The sequence below is a fragment of the Scyliorhinus torazame genome, chromosome 6, assembly GCF_047496885.1.
Source record: "Scyliorhinus torazame isolate Kashiwa2021f chromosome 6, sScyTor2.1, whole genome shotgun sequence".
NCBI lineage: Eukaryota > Metazoa > Chordata > Chondrichthyes > Carcharhiniformes > Scyliorhinidae > Scyliorhinus > Scyliorhinus torazame.
In genome coordinates, this window is record NC_092712.1 from 45,781,522 (window position 1) to 45,808,278 (window position 26,757).

Sequence of the window (26,757 nt, forward strand, 5' to 3'; positions counted from 1 at the left end):
TAATAATCTTTATCAGTATCACAAGTAGGCTTACATTAACACTGCAATGAAGTTATTATGAAAAGTCCCTAGTTGCCACACTCCGACGCCTGTTCAGGTACACTGAAGGAGAATTCAGAATGTTCAATTCACCCAACAAGCTCGTCTTTCAGGACTTGTGGGAGGAAACCGGAGAGAACGTGCAGAATCCGCACAATGACCTAAGCCGAGAATCGAACCTGAGTCCCTGGCGCTGTGTAGAAGCAGTGCTAACCACTGTGCTACCGTGCCGCCCTTACAGTCTTGACTTTACAGTAAGAAAAAAGTGACATTTGTTTTCTGCCTCATATTAGGCAGAACATTTGTTTTACCATTAACCACTGAGGATTTAAATCTGTTTTTAGAAGTCCCTCATGATCAAGAAATGAATTAATGGTTCCTTTGGATGAGCTGAGCTCCACAATTGACCTTCTCGCTATTTATCTGTGCAAGAGATAGATTAGACCTGACCAAAGAAGCAAATTGAATCCACTGTGATTATGGTGATTATTTTTATCCTGTCTGCAGTTACTGACAAAGTCAACCTTGTCACCCTCAACCAACTTTTTGTTCCTGCTGTCCCAGTATCGAAGCACTGGCCACACTCGACCAGCTGTGATGGGCCGGCCACGTTGTCCACATGCCTGACACAATACTCCCTAGACAAGTACTCTCTCTGAGCTCCGCAATGGCAAGCGATCACTAGGAGGGCAGAGGAAACGCTACAAGGACACTCTGAAAGCACCCCTAAATAAATACAACATCCCCATCGACACGTGGGAATCGCCTGCCTTTGAACGCACAAACTAGAGAAGAAGTATCCGCGAAGGCGCCAATCATCTCGAGCGTCACAGCGTAGAGCACGCGGAGGCCAAGCGTAAGCAGCAGAAAGAGAGGACAGAATCCAGAGCGCCCAGCCACTTACCTCGGAAATCACCAGCTGCCAAACGTGTGGCAGAGATGGCGAATTCAGGATTGGACTATTCAGCCACTGCAGAACCCACCTCCCCAGGGTGTAAGCAAGTCATCTTTGACCCTGAGGGACTGCCCAAGAAGAAGAAGCATAACATTGCCCTTATTCTGTTTCACTCCTATGATAATAATCATAGAATTTACAGTGCAGAAGGAGGCCATTCGGTTGTAGACTTCTACAACTAACAGGCCTGTACTTAACTTCGGACTGGCCCACCAGGTCAGGGGAACAAATGGTCTTTCGCTCGGGTTCTGAGTCTGCGGGATTCGAAGTTGGTACGGATTGATAGCTAGGAGCGCCTATCTTGTAGCGAGCGTTGACTTAAGACTTACGATCTCTCGGCGGCAGTTGAACCGGTCACGGTCGATGTTGGTTCGCGTTGCTGGGTGACCCGGTCAAGAAGAACGATTTGAACTTGGGGGCTTCCCGCCTTTCGGGGCGGACCGTGTACCTGGTTCTAGGTGATTGGACTTTGTTCCAATCGCTTGGTTCAATTTCTCCAATACTGGAGCGGTGCCCTGATCGATGGGCGGTCTTGAGGTGTCCGTTAACCTCTTTTGTGTTGGCTCCTGCTGGCGCCGGGGAGTCTGGCTTAGTTTTGTTTGTCCCAAATGTTGCTATTGTTCCCGGTGGTTGCTTATTAGTATGTAGATGGTTGCTACATTATTATGCAGATGACTGCTAGTATCGATGCTGTCTGGGTTTTTGCAGAATTAAATACACAGCAAACTTGCACCTTCAGCCTTTGCCGTTCGCCATTTTAAATCGGGACTTGGCCAACTCAGGTGGCTACAGAGGTATGGCCAGTAAGTTTGCAGATGACATGATAATTAGTGGCGTGGTAAATAGTGAGGAGGAAAGCCGTAGATTACAGGATGGTATAGACAGGCTGGCAGATAGGCAGAATAGTGGCAAATAGAATTTAACTTGAAATTGTGAGGTGAATCATTTTGGGAGGGCGTACAGACAAGAACAAAGAAAAGTACAGCCCAGGAAGAGGCCCTTCGGCCCTCCAAGCCTGTGCCGACAATGCTGCTCATCTAAACTAAAATCTTCCACACATCCGGCGTCCGTATCCCTCGATTCCCATCCTATTCATGTATTTGTCAAGATGCCCCGAAAATGTCACTATCGTCCTTGCTTCCACCACCTCCTCCAGCAGCGAGTTCCAGGCACCTGCTACCCTCTGTGTAAAAAGACTTGCCTCGTACGTCTCCTCTAAATCTTGCCCCTCGCACCTTAAACCTATGCCCCCTAGTAATTGACCCCTCTACCCTGGGAAAAAGTCTCTGACTATCCACTCTATGCCCCTCATAATTTTGTTGACTCTTTCAGGTCGCCCCTCAACCTCCGTCGTCCCAGTGAGAACAAACCAAGTTTATTCAACCTCTCCTCATAGCTAATGCCCTCCACATCAGGCAACATGCTGGTAAATCTCTTCTCTGCACCCTCTCTAAAGCCTCCACATCATTCTAGTAGTGTGGCGACCAGAATTGAACACTATACTTCAAGTGTGGCATAACTAAGGTTCTGTACAGCTGCAACATGACTTGCCAATTTTTATACTCAATGCCCCGGCCAATGAAGGCAAGCATGCCGTATGCCTTCTTGACTACCTTCTCCACCTGTGTTGCCCCTTTCAATGACCTGTGGACCTGTACACCTAGATCTCTCTGACTGTCAATACTCTTGAGGGTTTTACCATTCACTGTATATTCCCTACCTGTATTAGACCTTCCGAAATGCATTTCCTCACATTTGTCCGGATTAAACTCCATCTGCCATCTCTCCGCCCAAGTCTCCAGACGATCTAAATCCAGCTGTATCCTCTGACAGTCCTCATCGCTATCCGCAATTCCACCAACCTATGTGTCTTCCGCAAACTTACTAATCAGACCAGTTACATTTTTCTCCAAATCATTTATATATACTACGAACAGCCAAGGTCCCAGCACTGAACCCTTCTGCACTGTATGTTCTAACTAACTAACACTACTAGTCACAGCCCTCCAATCAGAAAAGCACCCTTCCACTGCTACTCTCTGCCTTCTATGACCTAGCCAGTTCTGTATCCCACCTCCCACAATCGACAGGAGGATGCTAGGAAGTACAGAGGGACCATGGAGTCCACTTCCAGCCTTACAAGCAGCCCTTCTGAATTTTCTGTTCTTCTGACTCTGGCATCTTGTGCACCCCACTATTAATTATTATATCTGCAGCCATCTAAGCTCCTAGCCTTAAAATTTCCTTTTTAAACCTCTCAACCTCTTCATCTTCCTCTCTTGCTTTCTTCTTCTACTTCTTCGACGATCACTCACTAACGGGTATGATTGTCCACCTAAGAAACTCTGTGTCACTAAACTGATGTTCTGTGGGTCCTTGCGTGGCTAATGAGTCCGATCCTAGAGCTGCATCTCTGACTGCACACTTGGTAGGTGTTTCTGGGAGGTGGGATAGGTCCTCGGACTTGAGATCACTGGTATTCCTTTGTCAGGCTTCATTTCCGGACGTACTCCTGTTGGGTGCTCTTCAAGAATTATGTCCCTTTAATCAGGAGGTTCCTTCCTCTTCTGAGCAAGGGTCTCTCAGGGATTGACATCTATGTTGTATTTTTTGAGGTAAGCCTTCAGGTTGTCTTTGAAGTGCTTTTTTCCTCGTTTTGTTCGGGATCCTTTCTTGAGTTGGATGAAGAAAATTTGCTTTGGCAATCAGGAGGGACTCTGGCACCCTCAGCAGGTGGCTGGCCCAGGGTAGTTGGTTTCGGATGATCATGGCCTCGATGCTGGTGCTCTTGGCTCCTTCAAGGATGCTGATGTTGGTATGTCTTTCCTTCCAGCTGTTGTGGAGAATACAATGTGTTGTGGAGAATCTCAGACAGGGTTGATTGGACCTCTCCAGGGCCTTGAGGTGGCGTCTGAACGTAGTCCCAAGTTTCTGGGCCGTACAGAAGAGTTGGGAGGACCACTGCCTTGTACACTTGGATCTTGATACCAGCATGGATGTCGCAGTCATTGAAGATTCTCGTCCTTATGTGTCTATAGGTGGCGCTCACGGATTATATGCGATGTTGGATCTCCGCATCAATGTCAGCTTTAGATGAGAGGTGGCTTCCCAGATAAGGGCAATGTTCCACATTTGGGAGGGTTTCACTGTTCATCTTGATGGAGGGAGAAACCTGATTTTGCCCTGGGACGGGTTGGTAAAGGACTTGAGGTGAAGGCTGAGACTGATTCTTTGGTGTGCTTCTGCAAATGATTCAAGAATGGCTTGGAGATTCTCTTCTGAGAGAGTGGAGATGGCGTTGTCACCCGCATACTGAAGGTCCATGAGCGATGATCGTGCTGTTTTACTCTTGGATTTCAGCTGGTTGAGGTTGAACTATTTTCCATCCATCTTGTGGACAATGTCCATTCCACTGGGAATCTTGTTCTTGTCAAGGTGGAAGGATGGTGACGATGAAGATAGAGAAAAGAGTGAAGGTGATGACACATTCCTGCTTGACTCCAGTCTTGACCTCAAAAGTTTCTGCTTTATGTCCGCTGGTGAGGGCTGTCACCGACATCTTGTCGTGTAGGATGTTGTTAATGAATCTTTCTGGACAGCCGACCTTTGACAGATCTTCCAAAGCACTTCCCGATTGACTTGAGTCAGAAGTCGTGGTCAGATCGATGAAGGCAATGTAGAGTGGTTGATGTTGCTCCTGGCATTTCTCTTGAAGTTGTCGAGTAGGGCTGGTTTAGCTCAGTGGGCTAGACAGCTGGTTTGTTATGCAGAACCAGGCCAGCAGCGCGGGTTCAATTCCCGTACCAGCTTACCTGAACAGGCACCGGAATGTGGCGACTAGGGGCTTTTCACAGTAACTTCATACTTGTGACAGTAAAAGATTATTATAGGACATAGAACATAGAAAATACAGCACAGAACAGCCCTTCGGCCCACGATGTTGTGCCGAACCTTTGTCCTAGATTAATCATAGATTATCATTGAATTTACAGTGCAGAAGGAGGCCATTCAGCCCTTTGAATCTGCACCGACTCTTGGAAAGAGCACCCTACCCAAACTCAACACCTCCACCCAACACCAAGGGCAATTTTGGACACTAAGGGCAATTTATCATGGCCAATCCACCTAACCTGCACATCTTTGGACTGTGGGAGGAAACCGGAGCACCCGGAGGAAACCCACGCAGACACGGGGAGGATGTGCAGACTCCGCACAGACAGTGGTCCAAGCCGGAATCAAACCTGGGACCCAGGAGCTGTGAAGCAATTGTGCTATCCACAATGCTACCGTGCTGCCCTTAAGAACAAATAAATCTACACTATATCATTTTACCGTAATCCATGCACCTATCCAATAGCTGCTTGAAGGTCCCTAATGTTTCCGACTCAACTACTTCCACAGGCAGTGCATTCCATGCCCCCACTATTCTCTGGGTAAAGAACCTACCTCTGATATCCCTCCTATATCTTCCACCTTTCACCTTAAATTTATGTCCCCTTGTAATGGTTTGTTCCACCCGGGGAAAAAGTCTCTGACTGTCTACTCTATCTATTCCCCTGATCATCTTATAAACCTCTATCATCCTTCTCCGTTCTAATGAGAAAAGGCCGAGCACCCTCAACCTTTCCTCGTAAGACCTACTCTCCATTCCAGGCAACATCCTGGTAAATCTCCTTTGCACCTTTTCCAAAGCTTCCACATCCTTCCTAAAATGAGGCGACCAGAACTGTACACAGTACTCCAAATGTGGCCTTACCAAAGTTTTGTACAGCTGCATCATCACCTCACGGCTCTTAAATTCAATCCCTCTGTTGATGAACGCGAGCACACCATAGGTCTTCTTCACAGCTCTATCCACTTGAGTGGCAACTTTCAAAGATGTATGAACATAGACCCTAAGATCTCTCTGCTCCTCCACATTGCCAAGAACTCTACCGTTAACCCTGTATTCCGCATTCATATTTGTCCTTCCAAAATGGACAACCTCACACTTTTCAGGGTTAAACTCCATCTGCCACTTCTCAGCCCAGCTCTGCATCCTATCTATGTCTTTTTGCAGCCGACAACAGCCCTCCTTACTATCCACAATTCCACCAATCTTCGTATCGTCTGCAAATTTACTGACCCACCCTTCAACTCCCTCATCCAAGTCATTATTGAAAATCACAAACAGCAGAGGACCCAGAACTGATCCCTGTGGTACCCCACTGGTAACTGGGATCCAGGCTGAATATTTGCCATCCACCACCACTCTCTGACTTCTATTGGTTAGCCAGTTCGTTATCCAACTGGCCAAATTTCCCACTATCCCATGCCTCCTTACTTTCTGCAGAAGCCTATAATGGGGAACCTTATCAAATGCCTTACTAAACTCCATGTACACTACATCCACTGCTTTACCTTCATCCACATGCTTGGTCACCTCCTCAAAGAATTCAATAAGACTTGTAAGGCAAGACCTACCCCTCACAAATCCGTGCTGACTATCCCTAATCAAGCAGTGTCATTCCAGATGCTCAGAAATCCTATCCTTCAGTACCCTTTCCATTACTTTGCCTACCACCGAAGTAAGACTAACTGGCCTGTAATTCCCAGGGTTATCCCTAGTCCCTTTTTTGAATAGGGGCACGACATTCGCCACTCTCCAATCCCCTGGTACCCCCCCTGTTGACATTGAGGACGAAAAGATCATTGCCAACGGCTCTGCAATTTCATCTCTTGCTTCCCATAGAATCCTTGGAGATATCCCGTCAGGCCCGGGGGACTTGTCTATCCTCAAGTTTTTCAAAATGCCCAACACATCTTCCTTCCTAACAAGTATTTCCTCGAGCTTACCAATCTGTTTCACACTGTCCTCTCCAACAATATCGACCCTCTCATTTGTAAATACAGAAGAAAAGTACTCGTTCAAGACCTCTCCTATCTCTTCAGACTCAATACACAATCTCCCGCTACTGTCCTTGATCGGACCTAGCCTCGCTCTAGTCATTCTCATATTTCTCACATATGTGTAAAAGGCCTTGGGGTTTTCCTTGATCCTACCCGCCAAAGATTGTTCATGCTCTCTCTTAGCTCTCCTAATCCCTTTCTTCAGTTCCCTCCTGGCTATCTTGTATCCCTCCAATGCCCTGTCTGAACCTTGTTTCCTCAGCCTTACCTAAGTCTCCTTTTTCCTCTTAACAAGACATTAAACCTCTCTTGTCAACCATGGTTCCCTCACTCGACCATCTCTTCCCTGCCTGACAGGGACATACATATCAAGGACACGTAGTACCTGTTCCTTGAACAAGTTCCACATTTCACTTGTGTCCTTCCCTGACAGCCTATGTTCCCAACTTATGCACTTCAATTCTTGTCTGACAACATCGTATTTTCCCTTCCCCCAATTGTAAATCTTGCCCTGTTGCACACACCTATCCCTCTCCATTACTAAAGTAAAAGCCACAGAATTGTGGTCACTATCTCCAAAATGCTCCCCCACTAACAAATCTATCACTTGCCCTGGTTCATTACCAAGTACTAAATCCAATATTGCCCCTCCTCTGGTCGGACAATCTACATACTGTGTTAGAAAAGCTTCCTGGACACACTGCACAAACACCACCCCATCCAAGCTATTTGATCTAAAGAGTTTCCACTCAACATTTGGGAAGTTAAAGTCACCCATGACTACTACCCTGTGACTTCTGCACCTTTCCAAAAACTGTTTCCCAATCTGTTCCTCCACATCTCTGCTACTATTGGAGGGCCTATAGAAAATTCCAAACAAGGTGACTGCTCCTTTCCTATTTCTGACTTCAATCCATACAACCTCAGTAGTGTGATATTCCTCGAACTGCCTTTCTGCAGCTGTTATACTATCTCTAATTAACTGCCACCCCCCCCCCCCCACCTCTTTTACCACCCTCCCTAATCTTATTGAAACATCTATAACCAGGGACCTCCAACAACCATTTCTGCCCCTCTTCTATCCAAGTTTCCGTGATGGCCACCACATCGTAGTCCCAAGTACCGATCCATGCCTTAAGTTCACCCACCTTATTCCTGTCTACACACTTCAACCCATCTCCGTGCCTACAAGTACTCTCCTTTGTCAGTGTTCCCTGCCCCACTGCCTCATTACACGCTTTGGCATCCTGAATATCGGCTACCTTAGTTGCTGGACTACAAATCCGGTTCCCAATTTTGTCTTTTAAAATATTATTATCATTATATTTTTCCAGCTGCTTGTATGGTGTCTGATGGCCCCATTGTCCTTGGAACAATGCTCAAGAACAAAAGCACCTTCCTGTCGATCAAAATCTGAGCAAGAAGAGCCTGCCCCAAAGGGTGAGGGAAAGAAGGGCAAGCAGGCATTAGCAGTATAAATGTAACTGTTTCATCGAATTGCACAGAATATACTGCCAAGAAACAGGGACAATCTTGCTGGCATTAATACTCCACTTGAGTCTCTTTCCATCCTCCCTCTTATCACTATACATCTCTCTTCCCTTTTCCCTCCTATCTGGTCTCTCCTTAAATGTATCTGTATTATTTGCTTCAACCTCTCCCTGTGGTAATGTGATCCACATTCCCAACATTCATTGGGTAAATAAATTTCTTTCGAATTCCTCAGTGGATTTCTTGGTAACTATCTTCTATTTAAGGTCGCCAGTTTTGCTCTTCCCCACAAGTGGGAAACTGTAGTAATTCAAGGATGGGTGGCAAACCAGGGGCGAAATTCTCCGGAAACGGCGCGATGTCCGCCGACTGGCGCCCAAAACGGCGCAAATCAGACGGGCATCGCGCCGCCCCAAAGGTGCGGAATGCTCCGCATCTTTGGGGGCTGAGCCCCAACCTTGAGGGGCTAGGCCGGTGCCGGACGAATTTCCGCCCCGCCAGCTGGCGGAAAAGGCCTTTGGTGCCCCGCCAGCTGGCGCGGAAATGACATCTCCGGGCGGCGCATGCACGGGAGCGTCAGCGGCCGCTGATGGCATTCCCGCGCATACGCAGTGGAGGGAGTCTCTTCTGCCTCCGCCATGGTGGAGACCGTGGCGGAGGCGGAAGGGAAAGAGTGCCCCCACGGCACAGGCCCGCCCGCGGATCGGTGGGCCCCGATCGTGGGCCAGGCCACCGTGGGGGCACCCCCCGGGGCCAGATCGCCCCGCGCCCCCCCCCAGGACCCCGGAGCCCGCCCGCGCCGCCTTGTCCCGCCGGTAAGGTAGGTGGTTTAATTTAAGCCGGCGAGACAGGCATTTTAGCGCCGGGACTTCGGCCCATCCGGGCTGGAGAATCGAGCGGGGGGGCCCGCCAACCGGCGCGGCGCGATTCCCGCCCCCGCCGAATATCCGGTGCCGGAGACTTCGGCAACTGGCAGGGGCGGGATTCACGCCAGCCCCCGGCGATTCTCCGACCCGGCGGGGGGTCGGAGAATCTCGCCCAAGTTTAGTAACTATTCAAACTATTTATTATGTGGAATATGTAGAGAGCATAATGTACCCAGACATGTGTATTGCATGTGGCCAGTACACACTCAAAGAAATAATGATAAGTGCTTTTCCCAAAGGTAGGGGAGTCTAAAACTAGAGGGCATAGGTTTCAGGTGAGAGGGGAGAAATACAAAAGGGTCCAGAGGAGCACTTTTTTCGCACTCAGGGTGGTGAGTGTCTGGGACGAGCGGCCAGAGGCAGTAGTAGAGGTGGGTACAATTTTGTCTTTTAAAAAACATTGAGACAGTTATATGGGTACAGAGGGATATGGGCCAATGCGGGCAATTGGGACTAGCTTCGTGGTAAAAACTGGGCGGCATGGGCAAGTTGGGCTGAAGGGCCTGTTTCCATGCTGTAGACCTGTGACTCTATGACTCTATTGAAAATCATGTCTGTTGTTCCAAGGTTTGTATGGGAGTCCTTGGGTGTGGTCTTCCAGCCAGGTTGGAGATGGAACAGGCTATTTTCAGGTCACCTTTTCTAGCTCTTTTTCCACATGGGGTGAGTCGAGCAGACCCTGAAGAGGGCTGCTCAGTTAGTTGTGAAGAAATCTCTCCTGTTGTTATTCCAAGAGCTCAATGACTGAATCAAACTCCACCGCCTACATGCTGGTCCGAAGCTAGGGACTTCTGGAGCTCATGGTCATGTCACTGTCACCTTTCGCTGATTGCTGCAGGGCTTGTTTGTGTGGGGTGTGTGCTGGTTATCTCTGATTTCCCCTTGTGTGGGACAGCTTTTCACGTGGGAATGCCATTGCACATTAGCAGATGCATGCCCTTATCATAGAATTTACAGTGCAGAAGGAGGCCATTCGGCCCATCGAGTCTGCACCGGCTTTTTGGAAAGAGCACCCTACCCTACCTCCACCCTATCCCCATAACCCAGTCAACCCACCCAACACTAAGGGCAATTTTTGGACACTAAGGGCAATTTATCATGGCCAATCCACCTAACCTGCACATCTTTGGACTGTGGGAGGAAACCGGAGCACCCGGAGGAAACCCACACACACACGGGGAGGATGATAATGTTGGGCGGGACTCTCCATTTTCCCGCTGTGGCAGGATTCGAACCCGGGCTGCCAGAGCCCTTGGGTGTCTAGTCCAGTGACAATACCACTACGCCACTGCCTGCTTCTGACAGAAGGCAGATCCAGTTCCAGTGACGAGGGAACCGTGACAACTGGGGATCTTCCCCTGAGGCCTTCATCTGCTATCGTAGCCTTTGATTGGATTGGATTTGTTTATTGTCATGTGTACCGAGTTACAATTAAAAGTATTGTTCGGTGTACAGTCCAGACAGATCATTCCATACATGAAAAAAAAACATAGGGCATACATAAGTACACAATGTAAATACATAGACACAGGCATCGGGTGAAGCATACAGAAGTTCAGTACTACACAGTTGTGAAGATGTGTGAAGAGATCAGATCAGTCCATAAGAGGATCATTTAGGGGTCTGGTAACAGCATGGAAGAAGCTGTTTTTGAATCTGTTAGTGCGTGTTCTCAGACTTTTGTATCTCCTGCCCGATGGAAGAAGTTGGAAGAGTGGGTAAACCGGGTGGGAGGGGTCTTTGATTATGTTGCCCGCTTTCCCAAGGCAGCAGGAGGTGTAGACAGAGTCAATGGATGGGAGGCGGGTTTGCGTGATGGACTAGGCTGTGTTCACGACTCTCTGTAGTTTCTTACGGTCTTGGGCGGAGCAGTTGCTGATTGTGATGCAGCCAGATAGGATGCTTTCTATTGTGCATCTGTAAAAGTTGGTTAGAGTCAATGTGGACATGCCAAATTTCCTTACTTTCCTTTTTAAAAAATAAATTTAGTGTATCCAATTCATTTTTTCCAATTAAGGGGCAATTTAGGGTTAGGGTTAATCCACCTACCCTACACATCTTTGGGTTGTGGGGGCGAAACCCACGCAAACATCAGGAGAATGTGCAAACTCCACATGGACAGGAACACGGCGCTGGGATCAAACCTGGGACCTCAACGCCGTGAGGCAGCAATGCTAACGACTGCGCCACCGTGGTGCCCATTTCCTTACTTTCCTGAGAAAGTATATACGCTGTTGTGCTTTCTTTGTTGTAGTGTTGACGTGGGTGGGCTAGGACAGATTGTTGGTGACTTGTACACCTAGGAATTTGAAACTGTCAACCACCTCTACCGGCACCATTGATGCAGACAGGTATGTACGATACTTTGCTTCTTGAAGTCAATGACCAGCTCTTTAGTTTTGCTGGCACTGAGGGAGAGATTGTTGTCGTTACACCACTCCGCTAGGTTCTCTATCTCCCTCCTGTACCCTGACTCATCGTTGTTCGAGATATCATATCATATGAGTATTTTCCACCTGATCCGCCGTTGAGGACTTGCTTTGGATTGCACTTTGTCTGGTTCCTCCCCTCCAACTTTACTGTCATGGGTGACCCTGCCAAGGGTTTAAGCCTCCTGATGGCATCGCTTTCGTGATCAATGGAATTCTAAAACCTCTCCACCACTGCAAGGTGGAATCTATGGAAAATCACTTGCTTTAAGACCCCTTAATATCCACCTTCTTGATCAAGCTTTAGTCATACCTCTTTGTAGTTTACTTGTTATTCGTTTTTTCCCCTTGCATCTCTGTGATGTTCCTTGGAATATTAATGATTAAAATAACATTTAAAAATTGAGTAAAGTTTTAACAGGTAAAGGTGCCTGGTTGATATTTTGCAGGATGAAATTTGCATTCTTTAGGTGCCATGCCAAACAATTAACTCGTTTGCTTTTAACAGACTAATTGCGCTTAGCACATTAAAACGCTGTCCTCCTCAAAATATATTAACACAAAATGTTGAATTGTGCAGCAAACAGGTGTATGCTCCTCATCGCACCTTGAAAGATTCCTGACCATTCTTGGATCATATGATCTCATTATCACTTGTTTCTTTCTTCAGATGAAAAAAGCAGCCAGTTTGCTTGGTGTTTTTTGAGAGAATGAAACAATGCAATATGAAGCCGAGGTAAATGTGATGATCTGAATTGATTCCTATTTTTTATAATTTTCTATAACATGTATTAGAGTTTTTTCCGTTTTGTTCTTTGTCTTAAAATACATCCACTTTTGCTATTCTAAAGATTATTCATTGTACTAGACAAATTTACTGCTAGTTAATCTTGTCAGGAAGATCTAAGTCAGTTATGACAGTGTGATATTGCAGTGTGATAACTATCGGGTATATTGTTCCATCTTCCAGCAAAGGCAAAAAAAAATGCTAAATACCTTCGTGTGTGATGTATACAAATTGCACTTTTGTTCAAGTATAACTTGGATTGTAGCTATTTATTTTCCTATATGTAATAGCATTTGGAAGTGAGTCATAAGGGTGCATAGCACTTGGAAGTGAGTCATAGGCTGGTATTCCCCGGTCGTCTGGATTCACTTCTTCCGCTGTAAGCGCACTTGCCAGTGGGTTTTGCGGCGGCGTGGGGTGGCTTCAATGAGGAATTCCATTGACAAGCGACGGGAGTAGAGATTCCTGCTGCCAGCAAACAGTGAACTGTTGGGAAACACCCGGCTGGGGGACCGGAGAATCCAGCCCATAGAAGTATACAGCATAAGAAAAGGCCCTTAGGCTCATTGCGTCTGTGCCGGTCAGAAACAACTACCTAACTATTCTAATCCCAAATATGGTATACTCATTTGACCCTGGTCCTGTTACAAAAGCCAAAATGCTTTAAGAAAATATTTTCTTAGACAAACTAATCATGGCATTCGTATAGGGGGAAGAATGCTAGGATCCCAAAGAAGGTCCTACAAAAAACAAAATCCAGGGGGGGCTAGCCCTCCCAAACCTACAATTCTACCAATGGCTGGCGATGGCCGAGCGAATAAGGGGATGGATCAAGGAGCCAGAAGCCGAGTGGGTGCGTGCGGAAGAGGCCTCCTGCATGGGGTCCACCCTCCGGGCCCTCGCCATGGCGGCACTCCCATCCCCACCCAAAAAACACTCCAGCAGCCTGGTGGTGATAGCCACCCTCCAGTCCTGGAACCAACTACGGCAGCAATTTGGACTGACCAAAATGTCAGACAAAGCTCCCATCTGCAACAACCTTAGGTTCACACCAGCGCTGACTGATGCCACCTTCAAAAAATGGGGACAGGACGGAGGGACACTGACAGTCAGGGACCTGTACATGGACGGCAGGATCGCAACACTGGATGAACTGACAGAGAAATTCCACCTAGCCAGGGGGAACGAGCTAAGGTACCTGCAACTCAAAAACTTCCTACGAAAGGAGACAAGGACGTACCCACAACCGCCACGACAGACATTACTGGAAGAGTTACTGGACGCAAGCATCCTAGATAAAGGGAACTATAGCAACATGTATGACCGACTGGTAGAAAGGTCCGACACCGTACTGGACGCAACAAGAAAGAAATGGGAAGAGGTCCTGGGGATTGATATAGGGTCGGGACTCTGGAGCGAAGCACTGCAAAGGGTCAACTCCACCTCCACATGCGCAAGGCTTAGCCTGAAGCAACTAAAAGTGATACATAGAGCCCACTTAACAAGAACCCATATGAGTAGGTTCTTCCCAGAGGTGGAGGATAGATGTGAACGGTGCCAAGGAGGCCCGGCTAATCACGCCCAAAATGTTCTGGACTTGCCCAGACTTGCGGGGTACTGGACAGCCTTCTTCGAGGCAATGTCCAAAGTGGTGGGGATGAGGGTGGACTTCGGCGGTCTTCGGGGTATCAGACCAGCCAGATCTATTCCTGGGGAGGAGGGTGGACGCCCTTGCCTTTGCCTCCCTGATCGCCCGCCATAGAATCCTGTTCGGCTGGCGGTCAGCAGCAACACCCAAAGCTGCAGACTGGCTGTCCGACCTCTCAGAATCTCTCCAAATGGAGAAAATCAAATTCGCCATCCGAGGGTCAGACGACGGCTTCCACAGAACGCGGGAGCCATTCACCCAATTGTTCCGGGACCTGTTTGTGGCCAACAAACAAGCAGAAGATTAGCCAGGTAGCCAAGAAACAGGGGAGAGTAGCCAAGGCACAAGAGGGAGAGAAAGACCGGGAGAGAGGACGACGACAGCTAAACCTAAGAGGAAAGAAAGGCGAACCACAGGAGGGAGGGGAGAGGGCAGAAGGGGGGGAGGTGGGGGGAGAAGAGTGAAGAGACAGGGAACAATAGAGGAGAACCAGGGAAGTGGGAGGGAGGCAGGGGAATGATAGCCAGAAGGAGGGCACGGGAAACGATAACAAACTTGGCATCTCCAGGAACAGAGAGCAAGGAGAATCCAGGCAAAAGACGGGACGAACGGCTGAAGCGCGAGACGACAATGGCAGCTAAATACGACCGTAGAAGCAAGTGACAACACCAACATCAGACCCATTCGAGTATTGCCCTCTGTAATTGTTTCTCTGGCACCTCCCCAGCCCCCCCCCCCAAACAGATGCCTACTTATGTATTGTAAATAATATTGCCAATTGTACAGAGTTGCTGCTGTTGAGCTGGTGCATAATACCTTACCAGTTATTTTTTTTTTAATTATTACTTTTTTTGGGTATGTTTGTGTGTGCCCTTCTCTTCTATCTTATTCTGTGTACATAACGGTAAATATATTTTGTTCAAAAACCCAATAAAAAAACATTTATTAAAAAAATATATATATTTTCTAATGTTTTAACCACAAATTAGAGGAAGGCGGTGGCATAGCGGCAATGACACTGAACTAATCATCCTGAGGTTCGGGTTAATGCACTGGGGACAGTGGTTCAAATCCCACAACAGCTTGTGGAATTTAAATGTAATTAATAAATCTGGAATCAGAAGTTATTCTCTGTAATGGTGATCTACTGTTAGAACATAGAACATACAGTGCAGAAGGAGGCCATTCGGCTTATCGAGTCTGCACCGGCCCACTTAAGCCCTCACTTCCACCCCATCCCCGTATCCCAGTTACTAAGGGCAATTTTTCATGGCCAATCCACCTAACCTACACATCTTTGGACCCACGCAGACATGGGGAGAACGTGCAGACTCCGCACAGACAGTGACCCAGCAGGGAATCGAACCTGGGACCCCGGCGCTGTGAAGCCACAGTGCTATCCACTTGTGTTACCGTGCTGCCCAAATTTGTAAGACTGTTGATTGTCATAAAGACCCATCTGGTTCACAAATGTCTTTTGGTGACATTTCGTTAAATTGGTCATTTTGGAAAAGCATTGATCAGCCTGTCTTACTCAAATCAAATAATCTGTATACTTTGAAGTAAGTCTCGTGAAGGAAATGAGAGTCTTATTATTTATTTTTTGCAATGTCACATTGCCATATACTAGGAAACAAGCTTGTATGGGTGTGACTGGTTTAATTGAATTGGAGACAATAGCCTACAAAGGGTAAAATATCCATAAAGAAGATGTGAACGCAAGTCGCATGAAGTGGATATGAATAGAGCTAAGATGGAGCATGAATGGAAATTTGCATTCGGAAGATAAAGGAAGTGACTTGAAGCTAACTTGTATTTCAAAAGGAATATATACAATTGGGAGATCGTAAGTGACAAAATAGTAAGTTTATATAAATATAGTGGTCATAAAGTAATAAAAATGGTTGGTCAATTCTCGGAAGAGGAGCTTCTAAAGGATTGTAGAAAGAATAGCGTGGAAAATATCTCAGACCAGACCCCAACTGTGGCGTAGATACTGCACCGAAACCCAAATATTTGAATTTATTTGTAAGACTGTTGGCACAGTGGATAGCACTGCTGCCTCAAGGCGCCGAGTTCCCAGGTTCGATCCCGGCCCTGGGTCACTGTCCGTGTGGAGTTTGCACATTCTCCCCATGTTTGCGTGGGTTTCGCCCCCACAACTCAAAGATGTGCAGGGTAGGTGGATTGGTCACGCTCAATTGCCCTTAATTGGAAAAAATTAATTAGGTACCCTAAATCTATTTTTTATTAAATTATTTGTAAGACTGTGTGGAAAGAATGATTTTCTCCAGGAGTGATCGTTTGAAAAAATAGGGTTTTGATATTTCTAAAACAAAACTTTATTCTGAATACAATATTAAACTTTTTAACTTCACACCCGAAAAGAAAATGACCCCTTAACACGACTACACAATTTCCCATTAAACAATCAGAAAATAAACATACAGCTCTCAATCTATCAAAATTAGCATGGCATAAATTAATGCTTGCTTTATAAAACAGATTTGGCTCTGATTAGAACCCTTTTGGACTCTGGCTGAATGTCTTCAAAAAGTTGGTTCACGTGACATGTTTTAGCTTCTTCCTGGTCCCCAGACAAGACTGCTCTGCTTTACAGATTATTACTGTTATATAACTATCCTACTGTGAGAGAATTGTGGACTCAGGATCAGGCAGATCAGAATTCTGATCTCCCAAAGCTTCTCCAAAAATGAATTGCCCCTCTGCCTTTCATCATTCACCAAGTCCTTCTCTTTAGTGAATACTGACGCAAAGTATTCATTTAATTCCTCGCCATTTCTTCTGGTTCCACTCATAGATTCCCTCCCCTGTCCTTGAGTGGGCAACCCTCTCCCTGGTGGCCCTCTTGCTCTTTATATATGTATAAAAAGCCTGGTGATTTTCCTTAATCCTGCTGGCCAATGACTTTTTGTGACCCCTTTTAGCCCTCCTGACTCCTTGCTTAAGTTTCTTTCTACTTACTTTGGATTCCACACTTGCTTTGTGTGTTCCCAGCCTCCTAGCCTTGACAAATGCTTCCTTTTATCTTTTTGACTCGACTCACAATATCTCTCACCAAAGGAGAAAATGCTGGAAAATCTCAACAGGTCTGGCAGCATCTGTAAGAAGGGAAAAGAGCTAAGGGAAAAGAGTCCAGATGACCCTTTGTCAAGGCTAAAAGGAAAGTGGGAGATATTTATACTGTAGGGTGAGGAAATGAAAGATGACACAATATCTGTCGTTATCCAAGGTTCCCGAAACTTGGCATACTTATCCTTTCAGGAACGTGCCGGTCCTGAATTCCTATTAGCTTACATTTGAAGAGAGGGACTTCTGGTGACGGCGGGCAGGAGGCAGCCGCACATTGGAGGACAATGGAGGTGGCGAAAGCAGGGAGCAGGCACAGTGAAGGGAAATGTCGAAAATAAGTTAAAAAACGGCCGTGATAAAAGCGGCTGAAAGTCCGTCTTGGAGTGGAAAGGTCACCGCGGGGACGGCAAGAAAAATGGAGGCTGGGGCACCAGGGGAGGCCGCATTGCCCCCTGCTGAAGAAATGACTAAGGTGATGGCCATGGAACTCAAAAGGCAGTTCACAAAACACACGGAGGCGATGAAGAAGGAGATGGGGGCGGTATTGAAAGTGCTGGTGGAGGAGGCGATTGCCCCGGTGAGGGCGGCGGTATTGAGCGCAGTGGCGGAGGTGCGGGAGCAGGGTGAGGCGCTGAAGGAAGTGGAAGAGACATTATTGCAGCACAGTGATCAACTTACCTCGATGGGGAAGGAGATGCAGAAGGTGATAGAGATCAACAGGGGTCTGCGAGTCAAAATGGAGGACTTGGAAAACAGATCCAGGCGACAGAATCTGAGGATTGTGGGTCTGCCCGAAGGAGTGGAAGGCCCGAGGCCGACTGAGTATTTTGCCACGATGTTGGCGAAGCTATTGGGGAAGGGGGATGATCCCTCCCGATATGAACTGGATCTGGCTCATCGGCCGTGGAGGCCTGTACCAAAGGAGAGTGAGCCGTGTTGCTAAATTTTGGTTGGCTCTTAAATCGTAATTTGCTTTGTTTGTTTAACCTTTGCTCTAGAGTCGCCAGGTATCTTTATGATACCGCCACGAGGTTCAAGTTCAAGTAATGATCAATAACTCAACACACCAATTAGTCAGATTCAAATCAAAACACATTTATTATACACAGTAAATCACTACTCATGCATAAACTCTACTTTCTATGCTATTCCTATCACTAAAAGGCATATACTTAGCTTTGGACTGGACCACCAGGTCAGGGGAACGAATGGCCTTTCATTCAGGCTCTGAGTCTGCAGGATTCAAAAGCTGGTATAGACTGGTAGCTAGGAGTGCCTATCTCGTAGCGAGCGTTGACTTGAGACTTACTTGGTTGATGGCAACGAGGCAGGTCACTGTCAAGGGTTGGTTCAAGTTGCTGAGTGACCCTGCCAAAGAAGGACGATTTGAACTTGGGGGCTTTACTTTATAGTCCCCAGGGGCTTCCCGCCCTTCGGGGCGGACCCCGTACCTGGTTCCAAGTGATTGGACTACTTTCCGATCACGTGGATCGATTTCTCCAATGCTGGAGCAGTTCTCTGATCGCTGGGCGGTCCCTAAGTGTCCGTTGGCCTTCCTTTGTCTTGGCTCCTGCTGGCGCCGAGGAGTCTGGCTTGGCTTTGTTTACCTTAACTGTTGCCATTGTGCCTGGGAATCGCACATTACTATGTAGATGGCTGCTGTATTACTATGCAGATGGCTGCTGGTTTCAGCGCTGTCTGGTTCCTTACAGGTCTCAATACACATGGGGCGCGATTCTCCACTCCCACGCTGGTGGGAGAATCGCCTGGGCCGCCAAAATTTCCGGGGACGCCGGTCCGACGCCCTCCTGCGATTCTCCCAAGCGGCGGGAACGGCTTGGTCGAGTTTCGCGGGCCGCAGGCCGGAGAATCGCCGGAGACACCCAAAATGGCGATTCTCCGGCACCCCCGCTGTTCTCAGGCCCGGGTGGGCCGAGCGGCCAGGCCAAAACGGCGGGTTCCCCCCGGCGCCGTCCACACCTGGTCGCTGCAGTCGTGGGCTGTGTGTGAACGCTGGGGGGGCGGCCTGTGGGGGGGCGAGGGGGGATCCTGCACCGGGCTTCACCTGCAATGTGGGGTGGCCCGCGATCGGTGCCCACCGATCGTCGGGCCGTCCTCTCTGAAGGAGGACCTCCTTCCTTCCGCGGCCCCGCAAGATCCGTCCCCCATCTTCTTTTTGCGGGGCGGATTTGGACAGGACGGCAACCACGCATGCACGGGTTGGCGCCGGCCAACCCGCGCATGCACGGATGACGTCCGTTATGCGGCGCCGGCCGCATCATCTATGCGGCGCCGCTTTTACGCGGGCGACAAGGCCTGGCGCGGGTAGATGACGCGGCCCCGATACTGGCCCATTGTCAGGGTCTGAATCGGTCGGGACCGGGGCCGTTCCGCGCCGTCGTGAACCTCGACGGCGTTCACGACGGCGCGGCCACTTCGGCGTGGGGGTGGAGAACCCCGCCCATGATTTCTGTATTTGCTAGTCTTTGCCTGTGTTGGCTGAATTTCCCTTCAGCCTTTGCAGTTCTCAATTTTAAGTCGGTAAGTGGCCAACTCAGGTGGCTACAGCCGCCAAGAGCAGTGACTGTGTTTTCGTAGGTACAGTGTGAAGGAGAAGGTCCTGTGCTGGGCAAAGCATAAGCGGGTGGTGCAGTGGGCTGGAGCTGGTATATGCATATATCAGGACTTTACGGTGGAGCTGGCGAGGAGGCGGGCTGCCTTCAGCCGGGTGAAGAAGGCACTGTACGTCAGTAAGGTGCAGTGCGGCATAGTATACCCAGCGAAGTTGAGGGTGACTTTTATTTTGGGACGGCGGAAGCAGCGGAGGAGTTTGCGAAGGCAGAAGGACTGTGGCTGAATTGAGAAATGGTCATGTACCGATGTAGCCTCACGGAACTGTATTTTTTCACTGCGTATTGGTGTATGTGCTAAATGAGCCAACGTTGTATATATTTGGACAAGGAAAGAGATGGGACTTTCACTTGCAATGATGGTTCTTTGGGGCTTGGGTGTATGCGGGGTTTGTGTGCTAAAGGGGATTTCTTGGTTTTCCTGGGACCGGGCAAGGGGGAAAGAGACCCGGGCGGGGGCCTCCACGCTGGCTGGTTTAAGCCGGCCAGTGAATGGGAGTGAGGTGGGGGGAGGGGCTGCGGCCATCGGAGCCTGGCAGAACAGGTTCCGATGAGTCTAGCTGGGGTGGAAAGTTGGGGAAGAAGAGAAAGGAACCTTTCATCTGATCCCTCTTAAGTTGCTTCTGAACACAGAGGCCAGAGGTGGTATACGATAATGTGTTAACCTGGTGAGATTGGATTTGAGGCTCCAGTGATAGTTGCCAATGAGGATGAGCTTCACTTTGAACCAAATGGAGTAAGGATACTGACCCTGGGTGAGAAACTGGGTTTCATCACCCACCCTAGATATCTCTCAACTTTATTCTAAACTTTTATCAATTAATAGAAATTGTTACAAAGTGGGAATAACGCCTTTGAAAAAATGATGTACTAGTGTACCATCCATGTACAATGATTATGTACAGGTATAGTTGATCTGGCCATCAGGCTTTCTGTGTTATCTGTGTGCAATAAGTGTTATCTTTTTTTATTTCATTGCTTTGTCTCATTTCAGAATGTTGAAGAATTTTATTGATTTAATTTGATGGTAGACCTTGAACTTGAATCAAGCTGCACAATACTTACAAATCATTTACTTATAGTGTCCTTGGGTCCAGTGTCTTATTGTTTGGTCTCTGTTTTTATTGTGTCTTATACTATTAAGCCTCTGCTTTCATTAATCTTCTAAAATATTATATTGAAATGGTTCAAAATTTTCACTATATTAAGAAAATAGTAAAATTAAGATAATTGTCTCACAAAATTTTGAAACTTTTAGATGGGGTGACATAAAAAGATAAGAAACAGGAGCAGGGAAAAAAACAAACAGGCAGACAGTGCAGGGATCCCTCGTGGCCGTTCCCCTTCAAAACAAGTATACCGTTTTGGATGCTGTTGGGGGGGATGACCTACCGGGGGAAGGCCCTAGCGGCCAGGTCTCTGGCACTGAGTCTGGCTCTGGGGCTCAGAAGGGAAGGGGGGAGAATAGAAAAGCAATAGTTGTAGGAGATTCAATGGTTAGGGGAATAGATAGGAGATTCTGTGGTCGCGAGCGAGACTCCCGGAAGGTATGTTGCCTCCCGGGTGCCAGGGCCAGGGATGTCTCGGATCGTGTCTTCAGGATCCTTAAGGGGGAGGGGGAGCAGCCAGAAGTCGTGGTGCACATTGGTACCAACGACATAGGTAGGAAAAGGGGTGTGGAGGTAATAAACAAGTTTAGGGAGTTAGGCTGGAAGTTGAAAGCCAGGACAGACAGAGTTGTCATCTCTGGTTTGTTGCCGGTGCCACGTGATAGCGAGGCTAGGAATAGGGAGAGAGTGCAGTTGAACACGTGGCTGCAGGAATGGTGTAGGAGGGAGGGCTTCAGGTATTTGGATAATTGGAGCGCATTCTGGGGAAGGTGGGACCTGTACAAGCAGGACGGGTTGCATCTGAACCAGAGGGCCACCAATATCCTGGGAGGGAGGTTTGCTAGTACTCTTCGGGAGGGTTTAAACTAATTTGGCAGGGGAATGGGAACCGGATTTGTAGTCCAGCAACTAAGGTAGCCGATATTCAGGACGCCAAAGCATGTAATGAGGCAGTGGGGAAGGGAACACTGACAAAGGAGAGTATTTGCAGGCACGGAGATGGGTTGAAGTGTGTATACTTCAACGCAAGAAGCATCAGGAATAAGGTGGGTGAACTTAAGGCATGGATCAGTACTTGGGACTACGATGTGGTGGCCATCACGGAAACTTGGATAGAAGAGGGGCAGAAATGGTTGTTGGAGGTCCCTGGTTATAGATGTTTCAATAAGATTAGGGAGGGTGGTAAAAGAGGTGGGGGGGTGGCATTATTAATTAGAGATAGTATAACAGCTGCAGAAAGGCAGTTCGAGGAGTATCACCCTATTGAGGTAGTATGGGTTGAAGTCAGAAATAGGAAAGGAGCAGTCACCTTGTTAGGAGTTTTCTATAGGCCCCCCAATAGTAGCAGAGATGTGGAGGAACAGATTGGGAAACAGATTTTGGAAAGGTGCAGAAGTCATAGGGTAGTAGTCATGGGCGACTTTAACTTCCCAAATATTGAGTGGAAACTCTTTAGATCAAATAGTTTGGATGGGGTGGTGTTTGTGCAGTGTGTCCAGGAAGCTTTTCTAACACAGTATGTAGATTGTCCAACCAGAGGAGGGGCAATATTGGATTTAGTACTGGGTAATAAACCAGGGCAAGTAATAGATTTGTTAGTGGGGGAGCATTTTGGAGATAGTGACCACAATTCTGTGACTTTCACTTTAGTAATGGAGAGGGATAGGTACGTGCAACAGGGCAAGGTTTACAATTGGGGGAAGGGTAAATACGATGTTGTCACACAAGAATTGAAGTGCATAAGTTGGGAACATAGGCTGGCAGGGAAGGACACAAGTGAAATGTGGAACTTGTTCAAGGAACAGGTGCTACGTGTCCTTGATATGTATGTCCCTGTCAGGCAGGGAAGAGATGGTCGAGTGAGGGAACCATGGTTGACAAGAGAGGTTGAATGTCTTGTTAAGAGGAAAAAGGTGACTTATGTAAGGCTGAGGAAACAAGGTTCAGACAGGGCATTGGAGGGATACAAGATAGCCAGGAGGGAACTGAAGAAAGGGATTAGGAGAGCTAAGAGAGGGCATGAACAATCTTTGGCGGGTAGGATCAAGGAAAACCCCAAGGCCTTTTACACATATGTGAGAAATATGAGAATGACTAGAGCGAGGGTAGGTCCGATCAAGGACAGTAGCGGGAGATTGTGCATTGAGTCTGAAGAGATAGGCGAGGTCTTGAATGAGTACTTTTCTTCTGTATTTACAAATGAGAGAGGCGATATTGTTGGAGAGGACAGTGTGAAACAGATTGGTAAGCTCGAGGAAATACTTGTTAGGAAGGAAGATGTGTTGGGCATTTTGAAAAACTTGAGGATAGACAAGTCCCCCGGGCCTGACGGGATATATCCAAGGATTCTATGGGAAGCAAGAGATGAAATTGCAGAGCCGTTGGCAATTATCTTTTCGTCCTCACTGTCAACAGGGGTGGTACCAGGGGATTGGAGAGTGGCGAATGTCGTGCCCCTGTTCAAAAAAGGAACTAGGGATAACCCTGGGAATTACAGGCCAGTTAGTCTTACTTCGGTGGTAGGCAAAGTAATGGAAAGGGTACTGAAGGATAGGATTTCTGAGCATCTGGAAAGACACTGCTTGATTAGGGATAGTCAGCACGGATTTGTGAGGGGTAGGTCTTGCCTTACAAATCTTATTGAATTCTTTGAGGAGGTGACCAAGCATGTGGATGAAGGTAAAGCAGTGGATGTAGTGCACATGGATTTTAGTAAGGCATTTGATAAAGTTCCCCATGGTAGGCTTCTGCACAAAGTAAGGAGGCATGGGATAGTGGGAAATTTGGCCAGTTGGATAACGAACTGGCTAACCGATAGAAGTCAGAGAGTGGTGGTGGATGGCAAATATTCAGCCTGGATCCCAGTTACCAGTGGTGTACCGCAGGGATCAGTTCTGGGTCCTCTGCTGTTTGTGATTTTCATTAATGACTTGGATGAGGGAGTTGAAGGGTGGGTCAGTAAATTTGCAGATGATACGAAGATTGGTGGAGTTGTGGATAGTAAGGAGGGCTGTTGTCGGCTGCAAAGAGACATAGATAGGATGCAGAGCTGGGCTGAGAAGTGGCAGATGGAGTTTAACCCTGAAAAGTGTGAGGTTGTCCATTTTGGAAGGACAAATATGAATGCGGAATACAGGGTTAACGGTAGAGTTCTTGGCATTGTGGAGGAGCAGAGAGACCTTGGGGTCTATGTTCATACATCTTTGAAAGTTGCCACTCAAGTGGATAGAGCTGTGAAGAAGGCCTATGGTGTGCTCGCGTTCATTAACAGAGGGATTGAATTTAAGAGCCGTGAGGTGATGATGCAGCTGTACAAAACTTTGGTAAGGCCACATTTGGAGTACTGTGTACAGTTCTGGTCGCCTCATTTTAGGAAGGATGTGGAAGCTCTGGAAAAGGTGCAAAGAAGATTTACCAGGATGTTGCCTGGAATGGAGAGTAGGTCTTACGAGGAAAGGTTGAGGGTGCTAGGCCTTTTCTCATTAGAGCGGAGAAGGATGAGGGGCGACTTGATAGAGGTTTATAAGATGATCAGGGGAATAGATAGAGTAGACAGTCAGAGACTTTTTCCCCAGGTGGAACACACCATTACAAGGGGACATAAATTTAAGGTGAAAGGTGGAAGATATAGGAGGGATATCAGAGGTAGGTTCTTTACCCAGAGAGTAGTGGGGGCATGGAATGCACTGCCTGTGGAAGTAGTTGAGTCGGAAACATTAGTGACCTTCAAGCAGCTGTTGGATAGGTACATGGATTACGGGAAAATGATATAGTGTAGATTTATTTGTTCTTAAGGGCAGCACGGTAGCATTGTGGATAGCACAATTGCTTCACAGATCCATGGTCCCAGGTTCGATTCCGGCTTGGGTCATTGTCTGTGCGGAGTCTGCACGTCCTCCCCGTGTCTGCGTGGGTTTCCTCCGGGTGCTCCGGTTTCCTCCCACAGTCCAAAGATGTGCGGGTTAGGTGAATTGGCCAATGATAAATTGCCCTTAATGTCCAAATTGCCCTTGGTGTTGGGTGGAGGTGTTGAGTTTGGGTAGGGTGCTCTTTCCAAGAGCTGGTGCAGACTCAGGGGGCCGAATGGCCTCCTTCTGCACTGTAGATTCAATGATAATCTATGATTAATCTAGGACAAAGGTTCGGCACAACATCGTGGGCCGAAGGGCCTGTTCTGTGCTGTATTTTCTATGTTCTATGTTCTATGAGTAGACTATGTGGCCCCCGCGCCTTCTCTGTCATTCAATACAATTATTGCTGATCTTCTGACTCATCTCCACTTTCCCACCCAATACCCATATCCCTTAATTGCTGAGGAGATTTTAAAAAATATGTCCGCCTCAGCTTTGAATATACTTAACAATGAGCAGCTATCGGGACTTCTGATGGCGGCCATGGAGTGAGTGGTCGCTTATTTGGTAGCTGCCGCTCGTGATGGACCTTTGAGACCTTTTCCCCCGACTTATGGAGGATTTGATCGGCAAAATAGGAGATTGGTGAGGTAGAGGAGAAGAATTCTCCATCAGTGTATGGATTTGTGGACCAGAAGTGGTCTGAAAAGGAGAGATTGTTGGTCAAAGAAGGGAGTGGAGTCTGCAGCACAGAAAAATATGGCGGAGGCTCAGGGACTGGGATTGCCGGCCCAGTGGTCAACGGAGCAGCTGGTGAACTTCCTCCAGGAGAGCTTTGCTAAGCAAAGACCAGAGTACCTGGAGATTATGAGGCGGGTGTTCAGCACGATTCCGGACCCGGACTCGCATAGGTTGATCATGGGGGGGGGGGGGGGTCTTTAATACGGTCGTTGATCCGAGGTTGGATCGGTTGAGTTGAAGGACAGGGAGAGTGCCAGCTGCTGATAAGAAGGGTTTATGGAGCAGATAGAAGGGATAGATCCGTGGAGGTTCGGACGGCCAAGAACGAAGGAGTTTTTGTTTTTCTCTCATGTCCACAAAGTGTACTCCCGGATTGATTTTTTCATTTTGAACAGGGCTTTGCTGGCTGGCGTGGTAGACGGTGAGTACTTGGCGATCGTTGTGTCCACAAATCCGTGCCCCACACTGGGTGGATTTACTGGTGAGCAAGGAAGGGGGGGTCAGCGCCTGCAATGGAGATTGGATGTAGGACTGTTAGCGGATGAGGAAGTGTGTAGGCAGGTGAGGGAGGCCATCCAGAATTATTTGGAGCTAAATGACACAGGGAGGTTTTGGTATGGGCAATGCTGATGGCAGGAGTTAGGGGGGAGCTGATTTTGATATGGGCTCATAGGGAGAAGGTAGAGCGGGTGGAGATGGATAGGCTGGTTAGGGAGATACTCCAGGTGGACAGAAGGTACTCGGAAGCCCCGGAGGCGAGGCTGTTGAAGGAGCGGCAGAAGCTGCAGATGATAGCTACAGGGAAGGCGGTGGGGCAGTTGAGGAAGGCGAGAAGGGCGATATATGAGTATGGTGAGAAGGCCAGTAGGATGCCAGCACACCAGCTTAGGAAAAGGGAGGCGGCCAGGGAGATAGGAAGAGTGAAGGACAGAGTGGGGGGGGGGGAACAAGGTCTTGGACCCAGCGGGGGTGAACGGAGTGTTTAAGGAGTTTTACAGTCGGCTGTATGAGTCGGAGGCCCCAGCTGCGGTGGAGGGGATGAGGCAGTTTTTGGAGGGTTTGAAGTTTCTGAAGGTGGCGGAAGGGTTGGTGGAGGGGTTGGGAGCCGCGATCGGGATTGTAGAAGTAATACAGGGATTGGAGGCCATGCAGTCGGGTAAGGCCCCTGG

The 26,757-nt window shown here is 47.9% G+C and overlaps 1 protein-coding gene across 3 annotated transcripts in view; it reads left to right on the forward strand.

Moving 5' to 3' along the window:
- galnt11 (UDP-N-acetyl-alpha-D-galactosamine:polypeptide N-acetylgalactosaminyltransferase 11 (GalNAc-T11)) overlaps positions 1-26,757 on the forward strand; it is a 375,834-nt gene that overhangs the window by 54,235 nt on the left and 294,842 nt on the right. For 2 of the 3 annotated variants that reach the window (XM_072508170.1, XM_072508174.1), the window contains exon 2: positions 12,400-12,465. The gene's annotated coding sequence lies outside the window, so the exon portion shown is untranslated. Of the gene's footprint in view, positions 1-12,334; positions 12,466-26,757 lie in introns of those variants that run through there. The other variant, XM_072508171.1, reaches the window with a different exon arrangement.